Here is a 19,622-nt window from a genome sequence, read left to right on the forward strand (position 1 = left end):
GCGGTGGTGGGCTGTGTACCCAGGCAGGAGGAGTCCAGCACTCCGAACAACGGAAGTCCGAACCTTCAGCGCTGCCTTAGCCATTTTGCATCGGTGATGCGGGCGGCAGCCGCAAATTATAAAAGATTGGAGCAGCAGGTTCTAAAAAATGCTGCATTTCACCATATAGTAAGACTTTTGCCTGAAAAGATCGGTCCAGTTTATTTTTTAAACCTTTGCAAAAAAGAGAAGCGGCAAGTTTAGAGAATAAACAAACTTTATTTTATAACAGTATTACAGAAAGCAAAATATCATTTAATACAACTTGAAGCTGCTATAAATCTAATCTGGCATCAGAACTATACATAGGGTCAAAAGCAAAGGAAAACATGTTCAATACCGTTAATAGGCCCCTATCAGGTCTCCGGTGTTGGCTGTAAGTGGTTTCGCTTCCTTACAACCACCAAAAACACCACCGCAGCCCCTGCTCCTCTCCCCAGTGTCCTCAAACCTGTGTGAATCATCCAACTATATCTGAAAGAGATACACCTGCTCAATAACAAAAGGTCAGTTTTACAAGTACACAAGGAGGTTTAATATAAAGCAAGTGTGCTACACAAAGGGGTCAAATAATGGAAAGTCTTGAAATTTGGACATGTTAAGAAAGCACTAAGGTTTTAAGCTGCCTGAATTTTTAGTAGAAGGGAAGAAACGGTAGTTTCTCTTTTTCCTCCCTCCGGGTTCTGGAATGCTGCCAAAGAGCATGTGTCTGAGAAGCGTTGGCACTGTGGCACGACAGGGTCTCGAAACACAGTGCGTGGTCAGTGAGCTTCTTTGTAATTGTCCAGTCGGGAGCATCTCTGACTTTCAGGGGAAAGTCAGAGGACTGGAAAGTCAAAAAGGGTTCAATATAAAAAACAGCCCCGATGAAATTCTCAAACATTAGAAAATTTTCAGGATGTAAGAAATGTTTTTAATCTGTATTAATATTTTCTCATACAGTATATTTACTGCAATCTGAAAACTCCGTAAATATTTATGGTAAGGATTCAGTGGGAAGGATCTGGAAGGCAGGAAAGCCACTATGGAAATTAGTCACAGAGTTTCCTTTCCGCACAACAGCACCTGTTCAAGTGAACAGCACCTTACCAGCATGGGGCTGGCTTTGTTCACTATCATTTGATCAAAATGAGTGATAAAATGCAGGTAGTTGTACACAAAGTAAACGGGAAATAAAAACAAAACTTCCTAATTAAAAAAAAAAAAAAAGAAAGAAGAAGAAGAATCAAGAAGAATATTTAGAAGTGGTTATAAAACAAAATAATGTATTAAAATGCGAGGGAACAGTATAGACCAGAGCTGTTAAGGTAAGGTTTGGTTGTTGGCATTTTAATTCTTCAGGCTTCTGGTCATTGTTACCAGTCGTAGTATAAATTCGCTGGAGTAGTGGTGTGGCATTAGGACTTGGAATGATCAAAATTCTTCAGGTTCACAAAGTTGAGTGTTGTTTAAAAAATGGAATTTCTAGGAGGAAAAAAAGAGAGAAAAGACTTAAATATTCCCAAGACAGAGGCTTGAAAAACAATGTAAGTAATGTGCCATCCAATTCCAAATCAAATGACCCACAGTTACCATTTGCCTCGTTCTCTTTTCTTTTTAAATTTTTTAAATTTATTTTCAGCGTAACAGTATTCGTTGTTTTGGCACCACACCCAGTGCTCCATGCAATCCGTGCCCTCTACAATACCCACCACCTGGTTCCCCCAACTTCCCACCCCCGGCCCCTTCAAAACCCTCAGATTGTTTTTCAGAGTCCATAGTCTCTCATGGTTCACCTCCCCTTCCAATTTCCCTCAGCTCCCTCTCCTCTCCATCTCCCCATGTCCTCCATGTTATTTGTTATGCTCCACAAATAAGTGAAACCATATGATAATTGACTCTCTCTGCTTGACTTATTTCACTCAGCATAATCTCTTCCAGTCCCGTCCATATTGCTACAAAAATTGGGTATTCATCCTTTCTGATGGAGGCATAATGCTCCATAGTGTATATGGACCACATCTTCCTTATCCATTCATCCATTGAAGGGCATCTTGGTTCTTTCCACAGTTTGGCAACCGTGGCCATTGCTGCTATAAACATTGGGGTACAGATGGCCCTTCTTTTCACTACATCTGTATCTTTGGGGTAAATACCCAGTAGTGCAATTGCAGGGTCATAGGGAAGCTCTATTTTTAATTTCTTGAGGAATCTCCACACTGTTCTCCAAAGTGGCTGCACCAACTTGCATTCCCACCAACAGTGTAAGAGGGTTCCCCTTTCTCCACATCCCCTCCAACACATGTTGTTTCCTGTCTTGCTAATTTTGGCCATTCTAACTGGTGTAAGGTGGTATCTCAATGTGGTTTTAATTTGAATCTCCCTGATAGCTAGTGATGATGAACATTTTTTCATGTGTCTGATAGCCATTTGTATGTCTTCATTGGAGAAGTGTCTGTTCATATCTTCTGCCCATTTTTTTAATATGATTGTCTGTTTTGTGTATGTTGAGTTTGAGATAGATTAACTTCATAAAATCTATCTATGAAAGACCCACAGCAAATATCATCCTCAATGGGAAAAAGCTTACAGCCTTTCCGTTGAGATCAGGAACACGACAAGGATGCCCACTCTCACCACTCTTGTTCAACATAGTATTAGAAGTCCCAGCAACAGCAATCAGACAACAAAGAGAAATAAAAGGTATCCAAATTGGCAATGAAGAAGTCAAACTCTCTCTCTTCGCAGATGACATGATTCTTTATATGGAAAACCCAAAAGATTCCACCCCCAAACTACCAGAACTCATACAACAATTCAGCAACGTGGCAGGATACAAAGTCAATGTACAGAAATCAGTGGCTTTCTTATACACTAACAATGAAAATACAGAAAGGGAAATTAGAGAATCGATTCCATTTACTATAGCACCAAGAACCATAAGATACCTGGGAATAAACCTAACCAAAGAGGTAAAGGATCTGTACTTGAGGAACTACAGAACACTCATGAAAGAAACTGAAGAAGACACAAAAAGATGGAAGACCATTCCATGCTCTTGGATTGGAAGAATAAACATTGTTAAGATGTCTATACTGCCTAGAGCAATCTATACTTTTAATGCCATTCCGATCAAAATTCCACCGGTATTTTTCAAAGAGTTGGAGCAAATAATCCTAAAATTTGTATGGAATCAGAAGAGACCCCGAATCGCTAAGGAAATACTGAAAAACAAAAATAAAACTGGCAGCATCACGTTACCTGATTTCAAGCTTTACTACAAAGCTGTGATCACCAAGACAGCATGGTACTGGCATAAAAATAGACACACAGACCAGTGGAACAGAGTAGAGAGCCCAGATATGGACCCTCAACTCTATGGTCAAATAATATTTGACAAAACAGGAAAAAATATACAGTGATAAAAAGAGAGTCTCTTCAATAAATGGTGCTGGAAAAACTGGACAGCTATATGTAGAAGAATGAAACTCGACCATTCTCTTACACCGTACACAAAAATAAACTCAAAATGGATGAAAGACCTCAATGTGAGACAGGAATCCATCAGAATCCTAGAGAAGAATATAGGCAGTAACCTCTTCGATATCAGCCACAGCAACTTCTTTCAAAGGCAAAGGAAACAAAAGCGAAAATGAACTTTTGGGACTTCATCAAAATCAAAAGCTTCTGCACAGCAAAGAAAACAGTCAACAAAACAAAGAGGCAACCCACAGAATGGGAGAAGATATTTGCAAATGACAGTACAGACAAAAGGTTGATATCCAGGATCTATAAAGAACCCCTCAAACTCGTTCTACTCTTCTATTTACTCTTCTAGTCAATAGCACGTTGACCAGAAGACCAACAGGAAAGTCTATGCCACCCCTGCGGGCCTTACACTATGTGGAGAACTGACAAGCACCAGCAACAAACTGGCAAATAGGAACACGCACACAGAGTTAATTATAAAACAGAGGTAACTCATACATCAACAGTCCAAAACAGAGAAACCCATGTAGGCTTTAACGTTAGATTCAAGGAAGGAGGAAAAACAAAGTCCATTCTGACTTCTTTGAATTGAACAGAAAAGGGGCTGCAGGTGAGGAGAAGAGAATGGGGCAAGAGGTCAGGAAGTGAGACAGCACAAGGTGTCAGTGGGGGTATGCAGAGTACGGGGGGCAGGGAGCAAGAATGAGAGAGGACAGGATGGTGAGGAAATGGGCATTATTGGAGAGAAGTAATAATAGGGTGAGGAATGGAAGGTTGGGTAAAAAATATTAGGTCTACTCTTTAATAGCAGACTGAGGAGTACAAACGCGATCGAACAGACAAAAAAAGGACTGAAGTCAGAAAGAGCATTCAGACGAAAGACCAGCTGTCAGTTTACTGCAGTGATCCCAAGGTAGAGTGCAAGAGGCAGAAGACAGGTCAGAGAGCCAGGGGTTAGCGAGTCCACGTGGCACGTGACGAGCTCAGGAGAGGAGGAGGCGGGTTTTGAGGAAGGCTTGACATGGCCTGGTTTATGTTCTGAAAACAGGGCTGCAGCTTCAGTCTGATGAAGAGGCTAAGGGTGGGGAGGAGAGAGACAAGAGGGCCATGTAAGATGGCTAGGTGAGGAGGACTCAGACTTGAATGAAACCAGGGTGAAGGGTGGACGGGGAGGCACCCTGTAGGAGAACAACTGGAGGGTGGGGACGAGCAAGAAAATACCAGGGAGCGCAATCAGGTTTGGAGTCTGGGACCTCAGGACAGGTGTAAAGCCCAGGTGAGGTCTTAGGACCAGGGATGTGGATTTGCAGGCTGGTGCAGAGGGCGAGTGAAACTCATAGGTGAACTAGTCTCTACAGGTGTAAGGAAAAAGGAGGGGCATGAGCCCCGGGGGGAGCCCACAATCAGAGGGAGGGAGGGAGGAGAGAGAACTAAAATGGGAGTGGACAGGGAGGCAGACAAAAAAATACAGATGGTGCATCACCCCAGAGAGAGAAAAGGGTTTTGAGAAGGTAATTTTTCACTTCTTAGTTGAAGTTTTGGCATATGGTAGGTGATGACAGAAGAGAGTGGAGAGTGGTAATTAAGGTCCTTTCCAAGGGACACTGGCCCCAGAGCCAATTAGAATGCACATTCTTTTGGTTAGATAAAAAGTCTTTTCACAGCAAAACTCCCCACCACTGAGATTTATCATAGATATTATTTTAGCCTCTTCATTATATAGGACAGATTGATTAATCAAATTCATTGTCTCTCACCTGTTGCCTGCTTTAGGCTATTTGGTTACTCATTAGGACTTCTGCTTGATTCTAGGCGGGCTGTAGGGGCGGGCACAGAGCAGGGTGGGGATCAATGGAGAAAAGATAAAGTCGTCTCTTTTTAGGTTAGTAATTATGAACAGAAACTTGGGAATGGTGATCAGGGATGGATAAAACTACTAATCAAATTGGATTTGGGAGTTAGCTGCAGCCTCAGTCACAGAACAGATCAGTCAGATCTATTCTTGATCTTTGCGGGCTGGTTGCTGGGTTCTTGAACAGAGATGCCACTTATGCCCAGCTTCTATTATAAAAAAGGAACTTCTCAGGTTACCAGTGCCTGGAAACCCACAGAAAGAAGGAGGTTAGGATCCTATTCTCCATTTCCTCTAGATTCCATGTCACATTATTTCACTGAATCTGTTTTCACCAAAAATAAAAAATTCCAATTTAGAAAAGAAAGCTAAAATTAAACTTGTTTCCAAGTCATTAGCAGACAAGTAAACAGGAATTAGGAGTGTGTAGGAACTGAATGAGAGATCTTGATTTCAAAGAGCTTCAACATTTATTGAAATATATGTGGAGAAAAAGACAGTTACCCATGTAAACTCAAATGTCATTTACTTTCATTTATTCGCAATCAAACCACTCGAAAGAAAGAAACCAATTTCCTCCTCTGGTAATAAGTATTACAAATGACAACCTTAACACACTCTTAGAATTCCAAACAGTTTTTAGAGTGAAAGAAAATTACATTTATTGTAATTTTAATGTTAAGCGCATTTTTTCCCTCTCTCAAGTGCATTTTTTTCCTCATTCTTTAAGAAGCAGTAAATCAAGTGTAACTCTGAGCTAATTAGATATTCAGCATTTCAGAACATCCCAATTCCTCATGTCCTGGATGAATAGGGAATAATTCATCGTAGGAAGTTTATAATTGACCCATCCACCTCTCTTCTGCTTTTTGTACTTAAACACATATAGAAATATATTCCTGCAAGTAGTAAACATCTAGACTTTTGAGCTGGGAAGGAGAAAAGAAAAGAACCACCAATGCCATTGGTACACAAGCATCAGGCATTTACATTTTTTCTGTTCTGGCATGTATCTGTGAGAAAAATAAAAATCCCAAAACCTTCATATTTGTGTGTTTTTTTTTTAAACAGATAATGATTTATCACCCATTCCAATCAAACTGAAAACTACGCACCGATAGTGCAAAAAAACTTGGTTTTTTTTTTGTTTTTGTTTTTTGTTTTTAAAGCCTGAATTCCTCCTCATAGTCACAATAGTCTGGACATCTTTTTTTTTTTTTGGTCAGTACAAATGGACAGGTATTATTAGGCTTTTCCTTTGGATGACATCATAATGTTCACCTGGAGTTTGGATAAAATCACAGCTTTGAAGTATGTGGATTATATGTTAGGTATTAGAATTTTGGTAAAGTGAAAACAGAAGCCCAAACCACTGTTTCCATCGGTACCCCCCCACAATACATACAATGTCAGTGAACATTTCTAACTCCCACAACCCCATTCCCTAGCCTCTGTCCCCCTCTTTTGGCCAATATGGGAATAGCTCAGCGTGGTGGTCTCATCCAATCCCAGCTCTCACTCTAGATCTAAATTCCTTAAGGACATGTGCCTGTTGCCCACTTTGCCCTAAGTCCTCACAGAAGGTTCTGGAACACTCTGATTTATTTTAGTGTGCCTGAGGAGCAGTGGGAAATCACACTCAAGTACAGAGGTTCTATGACTTCATTTGAAAAGCAGAGCTTCCGAGTTTCCAGAGACAGGGGGCTCCCAGCATGGGGCTCAAGCTTGAGCGTGCTCTTCTCCAGAAACTGATTCAGTAAACTGCAAATGTACACTCATGAAAAAGCACTTGACCCAAGCCACCAGAAATTCCACCTGTAAGTGGTAAAGCACTTATCCAGAGGGCAGTCTCAATAAAAATGCAAAAATACGACTTTCATTCAAAAATAATTAAATTAATGCAAGAAACCGTAACATTTGTCTTTGGATTAAGTAAAATTCAATTCCCGTAGGGCAGCAGTATAGCCAGAGAGTTCTTGAAAATATGAAAATTTATGCGAGAGACAATCCAATTCTTTCCTAAATAAAAGTGAGATCCATGCACTCAAGTGTTCAGTTTTAAATACAAGAGTTTATGGTTATGGACGTCAGTTATTCCTAATGGGAAGCTTTCTTCCTTGGGTCTCCAATATGCACATTTGATTTTCACTTTTTACATAATTTCCATGGGAAGACAGGAGTCTTGGAGCCAAAAATGCAAGTAGAATAAATTTCTATTGGTGTGGGGTCGGGGGGCACCTGGGTGGCTCAGTCGGTTAATTATCTGCCTTCTGATCAGGTCATGATCCCAGGGTCCTGGGATCAGAGCCCTATCTGGCTTCCATGCTCAGCGGGGAAACTGTTTCTCTCTCTCTGCCCCTCCCGCTGCTCATGCATGCATGCACAGACTCTCTCTCAAATAAATAAAATCTTTTAAAAATTTTCTATTTGGTTAACCCAGGAAAGTCAATTCTTTTTTTAAGATTTTATTTATTTATTTGACAGAGATCACAAGTAGGCAGAGAGACAGGCAGAGAGAGAGAGAGGGAAGCAGGCTCCCTGCTGAGCAGAGAGCCCGATGCGGGACTCGATCCCAGGACCCTGAGCTCATGACCTGAGCCGAAGGCAGCCGCTTAACCCACTGAGCCACCCAGGTGCCCCAGGAAAGTCAATTCTTATACAGTGTTGGTAGCACCACTGGTTCTCAGAGTGCTCGGCCGACCCTGAGGGTCACAGAGACTCTTTTTCAGGGGGTTGTGAAGTCAAAGCTATTACATTTAAAAACAAAAAAAAAGAAAAGAAAGAAAGATTTCACAAACACACTAAGACACTAATTGCCCTTTGGGGGGTGTGGACATTTTCACCGATAGCACAACAACAGGGGGGAACACACCTGTTAGCATCTTGCCACAGGTCAAGACGGTGGCACCAAATTGCACCAGAAATCACTAGACTTGTTGCCACCACACACTCTCAGTGAAACAGGGAACAAAGAAGGCAAGCCAGCCTCACTTAAGGATGTCCTGGATGAAACACAGAAAATTACTGTATTAACATCCCATCCGCTGAGTTCGTGTCTTTTTAACATTCTGGGTAATGAAATGGAAAATGGGTACAGCACACTCCTGCTGGATACAGAAGTACAACGGATGGCTAGAGAAGAAAGGAACACTCGAATTGGGAATTGAAGAAGCCGCCTTTTCATAAACACCTTTTTTATTTGAGAATTACTGATGGACAAACTGTTACTCTTCTAGGCAGGCATTTTCTTGACAATGAGGTGAGCCTGTCATCTCAAGGAAAACAACTGACAATAGACTTGTGACCAGTGATAAAATTCAAGCATGCAGGTGAAAACTAGAATCTTGGGAGACTGTATTCTGGCCACCATGAGCTTGATAGCTTCCCGATAGTTTTTTTTTTTTTTTTTCCAAAGATCTTATTTGAGAGGGAAAGTGCACATGTGGGTGTGCGTGCAAAAGTGAGCCAGGGGAGGGGCAGAAGGAGAGGAGAGAGAGAATCCTCAGACTCCACACTGGGAACAGAGCCCAATGTGGGGCTCAATCCCATGACCCCATGATCATGACCTGAGCCAAAAGCAAGAGTTGCTCAACTGAGCGACCCAGGTGGCCCAATAGCTTCACCGTATTTAAAGACTTCCAAGGAGCTCAGTGACAACCAGTGATCTGTCTCAATCACTTTGCCTTTTGTAGGATTTCATATCATTGTAACCACACAGCACATGTGGCCTTTTCTGACAGGCTTCTTTCACTGATTATTTTGAACTCTTTTATAAATATTTTTAATTTGTTCTGTTTCATTTATAATCTGGTAAATTTCAATAATTTTTATTTATACTACGGTAACTTTTGGTATGTATAATTCACAGCAACAAAAGCTCTTTGGGCCCTTCGGCAATATTTAAGAGTGTAAAGTGTCCTGAGACAACAAAGTCTGGGAACTGCCTGTGTAGAATCTGCTATCCCTAGTGTATCACCCTCCTTTCCTTTTCTCACAGATTTGTGTGCCTGCTGAATTCAGAGGGAAACATTAAATCTATGAAAAACAGCACCCATTCAACAAATAGTTCAGGGAAATAATTTTGCTTCACTTATTTTGCCTGAACATAATTAATACTGTTAGGGCCCCTCTGTGGTCTCAAGAGGCTCTCGCGTGGGCTTTCATATGGGTCCGTCTCACATTTAGGTCTTGGACCAGGATCCCCCCGCCGCTATCTTGGTCTCCTCTGAGTGCCAACTATATTGTGCTCGATAACACACACACTAACACAATTTCACCTCAAAGATAAAAGTTCAGTTCAGAATTTGTTAGAATCACATCAATTTATTTAAGTATTTTTGCTTTCAAGAGTCAGTTTGAGATGTTTTCCCCCAAATTCCCATTTGTTTAAAAACAACAACAACAACAACAACCTGCCTACCTCTGACACAACTGCCTTTCTTTCCCTCCCAGAGGAGAGGTGAAGGAGAACACCTTCCTTCCTTCCCACCCGGTGATGGTCAAAGCTCTCTTAGCTTTTAAGCCAATTATATTCCCTTACCTTTGAGGAGAGGGTGAGCCGTCAGTCACATCAGGCCAATTAATTGTGTTTTCTTTAAAGCTAACAGTAAATTTTCTATTAGAATCTTTATACTTGGCACCTTCAAGTCCTTTTACTTAAAGAATTACTACTACACATCAATTGCAGAATATTCAGTCAAATGGAAACATCAATTTTACCTCATTTTTAAGCATGATTATTTTATATTATGATTTTACTTGTTCACTTAGCTTTATATCATAGCTGCAACTTCAAAGACGTTTTATACAAAATTAATTTTTCTAAAACGAGTTGCATTTCAACTACATTGGTGGAAGTTTGCTATTTGAGAGATTCCCATCATGAAGCCTTCTGCAGAGCGGTGTGCAGTGTGGATTCAGGCTGCCTCTGGGTCAGTCCAGCCCTGCCACTCACCAGCTGTGTGACCTGGCTGAGGGACTCACCCTCTCCAGGCCCCCATGTCCTCACCTGCACCTTGGATGACTGCAGGAACTAACTGAAATAGTAAATGGCAAAGTCCTCAACACTGGGCACACACTAGGCATCCGGTGAATGTTAGCTAGTATGATTTTTATAGATTTTCATTTATGATATTTCATATTTTGCTCGGTTTGCTTCCAAACTAAGTTCAGTTCTACTCTTGTTAAAGATACAGGTGTCAGTTTCCCCATTAATAATTGCCTGAAGCAGTATAATGGTTTCCTTATAGGGTACTTCATCTAACCGAGCACACTTTCAATCAGTCCTACACTCCACTGATGAATTAATCTTCCTGAAGATGGTGCTGAAAAGGTCCTTCCCCTACTCAAATACCCTCTGTAGGTGACCTACAGAGTGAAGTCTAACCTGAGGTACTGACACAGAATTCTGCCCTCTGCAGTATGCCTTGGACAAGTCTTTCTAGCTCTGTTGGGAACTCAACACACAGCCACATGTAGGAGCTGTTCTCCCTGCCACCCCTGCCACTGCTTCCCCACCAGCTTCTTCCTCTCTGCCCACCTCCGTACGTTCAAATCCCTGATACCTTTCTGGTGAGGTCTCGGATTTACCAATCAGAAATTTCAGTCAACTTTCACGGTCCTTTATCAAGGCTTCCCAAACACTACATTTTACTCTCTATGTTATTTGCATTCAGGTTCTCATGGGTTCACCTCTTGCTCACCAGAGCTACCAGAGTGCCCCAAGGATGGTGTCGTGTCAAGAGTAAGCACTAATGAATCTTAGGATGAAGGTGCTAGGGACTGAGCCGCAAAGGCAAGAACCAAGAGCAGGGGCTTGGGCGGGGGAACAAACAATTGTATTTCACGGAAGGAAGGAAGCACTGTCGCCTGTCTTCCCCATTACTTACACCTGCTGATTGAAGTGGAAAGTTTGCGGTTTCTTTTTTCTGTTCTTTTGTTAAATAACTACATCTATCATATCCTGGGAGGACTCTGCCTTCTTTTTTAAAATGGCTTTCCCAAATCGCTGAGAGCCCTGACAAAGGTTTCTACGCGTAGTTAATATCTGGCCCTAAAGCTAGCGTAAGGTCTTCTGGTTCATTCTGCTAGGTATAAATCTCGTGGGAACGTGATAGGAGAGCATTTTACAAACTCTTAAAGGTTCTTTTAAGTAACAAATGGACTAGAATAAGGTTACACTCAGTATACTGTATTCTAGCTAAGCCTGTATCGATCTTAGGTTCATAAGATAAAGAGATGAGAAAACATTTTATCTGATAAAGCATCATATAAAAGTTACACTTAAAAAACAGTATCAAAACCATTATCTTTTTGGGGGAAAAAAAACCTTTGAAACCATATATGAACAGAACTCATCAAATATTTGTCTTGTGTTTTCCTTCAATAGAAGTTTAGTGGAACTCAAAAGAGTTCATCTCTAGACCCAAATCTCAAGATTACTAGTCTACACTTTTTTTCTAACATCTTCAAATCCAGTATATTATATTCTACTTATAGCACATCTCAGTTTGGAAGAGCCATGTTTCAAATAGCACAGGTGAGGACTGGCTATCATCCTGACAAGTCTAGACACATACTCGCTCTAAGGCTAATGGAATTATTTTGATGCATAAGAATTAAATAAATGTAGGGCTAACAGGTCCTCCAATGTAATCGTCATGGGGTCAAGAATATCTTAAACACACACTACTTGAAAAAAAAAAAAAAACACACACACACTACTTGGTTACCACTGCAAAATTCCCTCCTAATGCCACCACAAATTTACACGTTTAGAAAATAGTATCTGAGATGACTGACATTTGTGGTTCTTCAGACAGATGAAACTCTCTTTTAGCTCCGCACATGGATGGCATTTAGGAGTCCTGAGTATAAGGGACTGATGCCAATTACTTTATTCTCTAGGATTCTACTTCCTCATTGAAAAGAGTTGTGGGGGGCGGGTGGGGAGAGAAGAGGCTGTAATTTAAACTGTTTATAATAAAATATTCTTCTGATTTTCATACTTCTCCATATGCCCTCATCCAGCCTAAGGCATAATAAAGTCACGATCACCACGCCCACCCCTCAGAGGCCAGGTGGGTGAACGCATGAGCAGGGAGATGGGGTACTCAGGGCATCCTGAGGAGACAAAGGTGGCTCAGAGGGCTCTTCCATCATCCGAGGGTGGTGCCACGGCCATGCCAGAGGGCAGGCTCAATGCCACTGGAGCTCCTGATGGTTCTGAAATCAGTTAGTTCCTTCCTGCTTTAGGCACTGTTCATTAATTCAAATTCTAAAAAATACTGTTTGGGCCAAAGAAACCAAACTCTGGATGCAACCTTCATGCCTCCAATCTGTTGATTTTGTCTACCCCTCTCCCTCCCTCCCCCAGCTTGGTGCTATTTTTAATTCTCAATAATAATGAAAAACTAGAGAAAATATGCAACATTTGGGATGAAAGGGTTAGTAACCTTAATAAATCTGTCTGAGATAAGATAATTAACACCTGAATAGAAAAATGGGAAAGAACTAACAATTCAAAAGAAATAAAATTGTGTGTGTATGTGTGTGTGTTTGAGCCTCACTAGCAAGGAAAACAAAACGCTCTTTCCTCACAATTAAAAAAGGAGACGAGGGGAACAAATGCTCTTTCCTCACCAGATGGGCAAGGATTTCTTAAATGTTTTATAATCCTTAGCTTCAGACAAACTGTGGGACAATAGGGATGTTCATACACTGCAACTTCTTCAAACCTTTCAGGAGGAAACATTTGCTGCGAAAACGATGAAATTCGTGCCCCAAAATGTACACACGAGTATGTACATGCAGCTGCATGCTGAATTGTGACAACGGAGGAATAACCTAAACGCCCGTTAACAGGGGTCACGTAAATCCTCACATGTCTGATTAAAAACGAGGAGAGGCTTCCGAGGAAGGTTATCTCCCATGCACTGCCAGGGGAGAAGAAAACAGGCTAGAGCACAGAATCGACAGTCCCAGCCTCCATCCACAGAGGCGGGCGTGGGCGTGTATGTGTTCACACATACATACACTGTGAAAAGGGATATCTAACTCTAGGAGCAGAGGAATTAGGGATCATTTACATTTTCTGCTAGCTCTTTTTAAAAATAATAATCACGGGGCGCCTGGCTGGCTCAGTGGGTTAAGCCGCTGCCTTCGGCTCAGGTCATGATCTTGGGGTCCTGGGATCGAGCCCCACATCGGGCTCTCTGCTCAGCAGGGAGCCTGCTTCCCTCTCTCTCTCTCTCTGCCTGCCTCTCCGTCTACTTGTGATCTCTCTCTCTGTCAAATAAATAAAATCTTTAAAAAATAATAATAATAATAATAATCGCTTCTGTTATTACCAGGAAAGAGAGCCCCAATAACAATAGTTCCATTTGCAAAAACAAGAGTCGATAATAATCTTGCCCAAAAGAAAACCCTGGGGAATTAGTGACTCTTGTGTGAACAAATGCACAAGAGTGGTGGCGTCCAGTGCATCTTCTGTGGGGTGGTTCAAATATGTTGGAACTGACTCATGGAAAGCACCTGTCAGATTTATAAACGTGAGGCAAAACATTCCACAGCATGCCGAAGTGAAAAGTGGCTGTGTCTGACAGCCACTAAATCTGAAATGGCTTTTCGGGGCTATGTGTAAATCTGCATTTTAGGCTTGATTAATCTACATTGAAAACTAATCCTAATTTTAGGTGCAAGATTAGCACAACTAGCCAAGGAGAATAAAATAAAAATGCAATGCATGTGATATGCCTGAAAAATTCCTGGCTCCTGAACTGGACGTCCACAGGCTGGGGCTCCTCCTTCAGATACAAGGTCAGGCTCATCAGGGCCCACATGGAAATGAGTAGCTCGTGATGAGCGAGAACTCAGTCCAGCCAACGTGGCTCTTTTCTCCTGTGAGTCAGACAGCAAATGCTAATTTCCTGTCTGGCTCTCAAGTTCATCTTGAAACTCTGAGTATCACCCTGACTCGGAAATATTAGCTTGAAGACAACATTATCTTATGTAGAAATTGGTATTCACGAATGCACTATAGCACAGAGAGCTTCCTGAAAGTACTTTCCGTGTAAAAGCCCCATTTCCTCAACCTGTAACAGGGCTCCATCCCCACTACCTGCCTGACGCAGCTCTGACCAAGTCCCAGGCTGATTCTATACCAACAATTCCAGAGGACATGTTCACTTGATTTAATATTCAAGACTTAATTACTCTCTCCTTCTTGGAGTTCTCGTCTTCTGCAACTTTCGTGACAGTGTTTCCTCCGCATTTTCTTCCTATTTTCCCATTCCCCCTCCTGCATCTCCTCTGACCTTGTCCAGGGTAACATCCCTCAAGCCAAAGGCTTCCTCACTAGGTGACACATTCAGATGACTTTCAAACCTCTACCTTCAGCTCCGAACCTGTTGTGATTTCTCTCAAAGCTCTTGGCGACCTCCTGGACCTCTCCATGTAGCCATTTCACGTGCACCTCAAACTCAACACCCCTGGGGAAGGATATTCCAATGTTTAATTTATTCTTAGGCGCAAAAATGGTTCCTATAGCTGACTCGATATGTTACAGCATGCCTTGGAAACAAACTCTTCTATAAATTCTATTATCTTCAGTTCACAGATGGCAGAACTGAGGAATAGAAACGTGAAGAACTTGGCAGGTCACATACTATGAAATAGATTTGAACCCAGCAGATCTGTGATGCTGCATTTCCTCTTAACACTCAGACTATCTGGTAACTTTCCAAATAATCATGCCGTGTGCAGAAGACAGGCCCTTACAGATTCACTTCCAAACATCCTCCATAATGCCATGGCAGGTGTGTTCTCCTACACTACCAAGAACAAAAAATAGAACAAGAACCTCTGCTTTAAGACAGCTGAGCTGAGAAGATTGGCCATGTTGCACAGGACCTGTGAAAACCAACACCTGTATCCCGGGATTGAAATTACAGCTCCCACCACCCACTCACTTGCTCATGCCAGAAGCCTGGGATCCTCCCCTGCTTGGCCATCTTCCCAAATCACGAACTTACATATCCCCATGTCAACAGTCACCAAGTCACAGACCTCTACCCTCTTATCTCCCCAATACACGAGGTGTTCGTGCCCCTTCGCTTCTCCAAGTAGAGCTGAACTCCAGATTTTGGCTTGTAAGGCTCTTCAGAGTTGGGCTTCGGCTGCTCTGCCCCCCAGCTCCCATCTCGCTCCTCCAACATGTGCCCTGCAGCCCGGACATGCCTGATTCTGCCCCATTCTCGGGATACGAGGTTCAGAGAACCAGTTCTGGCCTGGAGTGCCTCCTTCTGTGCCTTTCTTCCCTGAGCTATTCCTACTCCCCTGAAAGAAGCCATCTGACACCCCATCCTAATGTAGAGATCTTGCCTTTCTGTTCCCACCCAATGCAGCTCAGAACACATCCTCAAGGCAGAGACTGTACCCTGCTACCATGATTTACTGCTGAGTGCAGACCTTGTTTGGTGTGAACCTTCACGGTAAATAGATGACACCCAATAGGCATTCCGTATATACTGGTATAATCAACAACAACAAGAGTAAAATACATGAGTGGATGAGACGCTGCTCCCCCATCATTTCCTCTTTTGGCGGCTCACGCTTTCAGCTGGAAAGGAGGCCTTGTTTGCTTTTTATCCTACACATCAGTGATGACTCCAGGAGTCACCGGGACTTATTTGAAGTCTGGGTGCAGAGAGGGGATGGAGACAACTGAAGCAAAGTTGCCAGCTCCCCCTCCTGGGGCTCATCCTTTCTGAGGCCTCGCAGCCCAAACCAGCAAGCAGGACTCCTCTTCCTCATGGGGACTCTTCGGGAGCACCATTCCAGTGGCGACAAGGCCACGACGTGTTGTGTCTAGCTGAGGGCTCATAAACATGCATTTAGGATAAACTGGGAAGGGAGGAGTGCTTCACAGAACATAGAGAAAAACAGCTACAAAGACTTAGTCAAGTACTCCTCTGAAACGTGTTTCCTTTCTCACGGAGTCTGTGGCAGCTCCTCTGGGCCTTCCAGTGGTCGGCACCCAGCTGAGAGCGGAAGCCCTGGGAGGCTCTGCCCTCAGTGGGTCTTCCTCCACTACCTTTCTGTGCACTCCCCTCGCCTCCCACTCTCAGTGCTTCATCCAAAGCTCAGAGCTCCTCTAAAGGAAGAGGTCAGGTCAGATCAGGAGGAGAACTTTTCATGTCGGAGAAGGGGAGATGGGGCGGCTACACCACCAGTAAGTACTTATTCTTCTTTTCTGGCGTTCAGTGACAGGCCTGCACTTGGCCTTGGCCCACCTGCTGCCTCTGTGGGATCCTGGCGGGGCAGCCAGCGGGTAACTGAAGCGACAACTCCTATTCGTCCTTCAGATCTCAACGCAAACTCGCTTTCTCAAGGGAAAGCTTAAATTTACAGCAGTGTAAATCTATTTGGTTCTCTCCTATCGCATTACTTCCTTCAGAGCGTTTATCACATTTGCAAATTACATTTTGTTTCTTAATATTTACACCTCCCCTCATGGACCGGATCCTTTCCCGAGGAAGGGGACCCTGTTTGTTTGTTTCCCAGTTTGACCATTTGCATCCTTAGTGCCCAGCTCTACCCTTGCACACTTTGGTTCTCATATTTTTTGAACTGGATGAATGAATTTTTCCACATTTATCTAGTTTGCTCGCCTTACATGCGAATTTACATTTTAACTGCCTAAATCTGTTTAGCAGGGCTGCCTATAAAAGTGTCCTCTGAGATAGGCAAACTTCACAGGCTGTGTGTGTGTGTGTGTGTGTGTGTGTACACGCATGCCCACTGCAAAAATGAGGATAGGGTGCTAGGAATAACGGATACAACTAACTCACTTTAAAACTTATTAAAATGCCACAATGAAAGTGGGTATTGGTAATGCTCACATTGGCCACTAATTTTTGTCCTATATTCCTGATTAACATAATTCAGGAAAAATACTTATAATTGCGTAACACTAAATTTTCTCATTCATTACCTTAGTATATTCTTATAATAAGTCCTGTGAATTAGTAAAGGTGGATGGGACCAGCCCTGCTGACTTGCCCAATGTCACATAGTTTGAGATCCACCAAGATTAGAGCACTTGATCTTCTGACGGCTAGCTAAGAGTGCTCAGCCTTGCACATAACAGAGCACATTTATTCAGTTAAATGGATATTTTGCTTGTGCTCAAATTTTAAATGATTTCTCCTTGGAGGCCTTTTGTACACCCTATGTTGAAGACAGCATCTAACATATAAAGAGTAAGGTTGCTAAATACAAGACGAATATTAAAAAGTCACTGGTATCTTCCTATACTAGCAACAGCTAGAAAAGATTTATAAGACCTCTTTTGGGTTAAAAAATTATACAACTTTATTGGGAGACATTTAAAAATATCATATATAAATGAAGAGGGATATTTTATGCTTGTGGGGAAGAATACGTTACATCACAAAGATGCAATTCTCACCATAGTGAGCTACAAACCACATGCAGCTCTAATGAAGATACCACAAGGTCATCTTACAACCCAACAACCTGATTCTGAAGTTTATATGCAACGGAAAGCTTTAGCCCAGAATTGACAAGACACTCCTGAAGAAAAAAAACACAGCTGGGGATACCAAGATACCAAGACTCATTTTAAAGGTATAGTAATTTAGATAGTCTGGCATTAGAGCAGGGACAGACACACAGACTAATGGAAATTAAAGTGCTCAGAAACCCTCCCACGCACTGGCTAATTTTCAAGGAAACGAAAGTAAAAAACAGTGCTGTTTTTCACCACACAGAAAAACCAATTTCTTATGGATTAAGAATTGATCTGTGAAAGGCAACGTTCAAATACCTGGATCGACAGTATCCCTAACACCCCGGGATATGGAAAGAGCATAAGCCATAAAGGAAAGCATGATATTTGAACTATATAAGTTTCCATTAATAACTACACTCGATACCTCGGTATACCAACAACTATATTGACCTATATGGAGAATAAAGGACAAACCACAAACCTGGAGATATTCACAACACATAAAAATTAACAAAGGACTAGTATGCAGAATCTATGAAGATCAGTAAGAACAAGAAAGTCAGATGTCATTTCTTATCAATCAGTTCAGCTGCTGCAATGGTGGGAGCCATGACCTCCTGTGGCGGAAAAGCACTTGGCCTAACCCCAAGCTGGAAGATGTGCAGTCAGTCGTCTGTGGCCAGCCCTGCCTGTGGGCTATCAACCAGTCAGTGTACAGATCATTTTAAAAACAAAAAAATAATCTTGGTATACATGCTATGCAATAAAACTTACTTTTTAAATACATACATAATTCTGAACATTTCTCATTTCACTAGTAATTCTTTAGAATAACTTTTAATGGCTATGTTTTAGTCATCACACAGAAGCAGCATTAAGGCAGAAGCAATCCTTACTGTGGGCCATTTAGATTTTTATGCATACTAACAAAGATGTGAGAAATACTCTTATAAGAAATACTCTTGTAAGCCTTTCTACACATCTCTGATAACACGGGTTTAAATGGTAGGCATGCTTAATGTGGGCTTTGCTAAACTGTCCTCCAGGAAGTATTACTAGTTTATAAAGCAGAAGAGTATCATTTTCTCTCTTACAACCTCCCCAACACAAGCTAAAAACATAAACTTTGCCAGGCTTATAAGTGAAAACTTACACACTGAATTTTTAATTTGTATTGATTTAAACCATAATGAGGCTGAACATTTTTTACTTATTGTTCACTTAGTTTCTCTCTGGGTTACTGGATTAATCTTTTGCCTGTTTCTCTACTTGAGTGCTTGAATTTTTTGATGAGACAGAAGAGTTAGTGACAGAGTCGTGATATTGACTCCTTCTCTGCCAGGTATCTTGAACTTTGTCATTTTATCCTTTAAGTTTTAAAATTTTTATGTAGCCAAAGCAATCTTTTCCTTTATGGTTCATTCTCTGATATACAATTCTTCGTGTGTATTTAAGGGAATTAACTCATCTCCCTTTTGTGCCCCCTACAGCAAAATGCCTCATTTAAATGAAGGCAGTAGCACCCTCCTCAAAGGGTCACTGTGAACGTTAATAAAGAGAACTTACACTGATGTACTTCGTAGGTAGTAAAACAACACAGAAATGTCAATTATTAGCAGTTTTCAAAACATGGTGGTTAATAACATCACATGCCCATCGGTCAACAGAGTTTATAATTTTATGCAGGGAACGTAAGCAGAGGAACTTGGGCTAATGAAGTCTGAAGACTCA

At 41.9% G+C, this 19,622-nt stretch overlaps 1 protein-coding gene across 17 annotated transcripts in view; it reads right to left on the reverse strand.

Annotated features, from left to right (window-relative positions):
- Positions 1 to 238: 238 nt before the first annotated feature.
- The window catches only part of EPB41L2 (erythrocyte membrane protein band 4.1 like 2), a 221,906-nt gene continuing 202,522 nt past the window's right edge, over positions 239 to 19,622 (reverse strand). For all 17 annotated transcript variants that reach the window (XM_047732182.1, XM_047732186.1, XM_047732185.1 and 14 more), the window contains one exon: positions 239 to 1,503. The gene's annotated coding sequence lies outside the window, so the exon portion shown is untranslated. The remainder of the gene's footprint in view (positions 1,504 to 19,622) is intronic.

Source organism: Lutra lutra, chromosome 6, assembly GCF_902655055.1.
Source record: "Lutra lutra chromosome 6, mLutLut1.2, whole genome shotgun sequence".
Taxonomy (NCBI): Eukaryota; Metazoa; Chordata; class Mammalia; order Carnivora; family Mustelidae; genus Lutra; species Lutra lutra.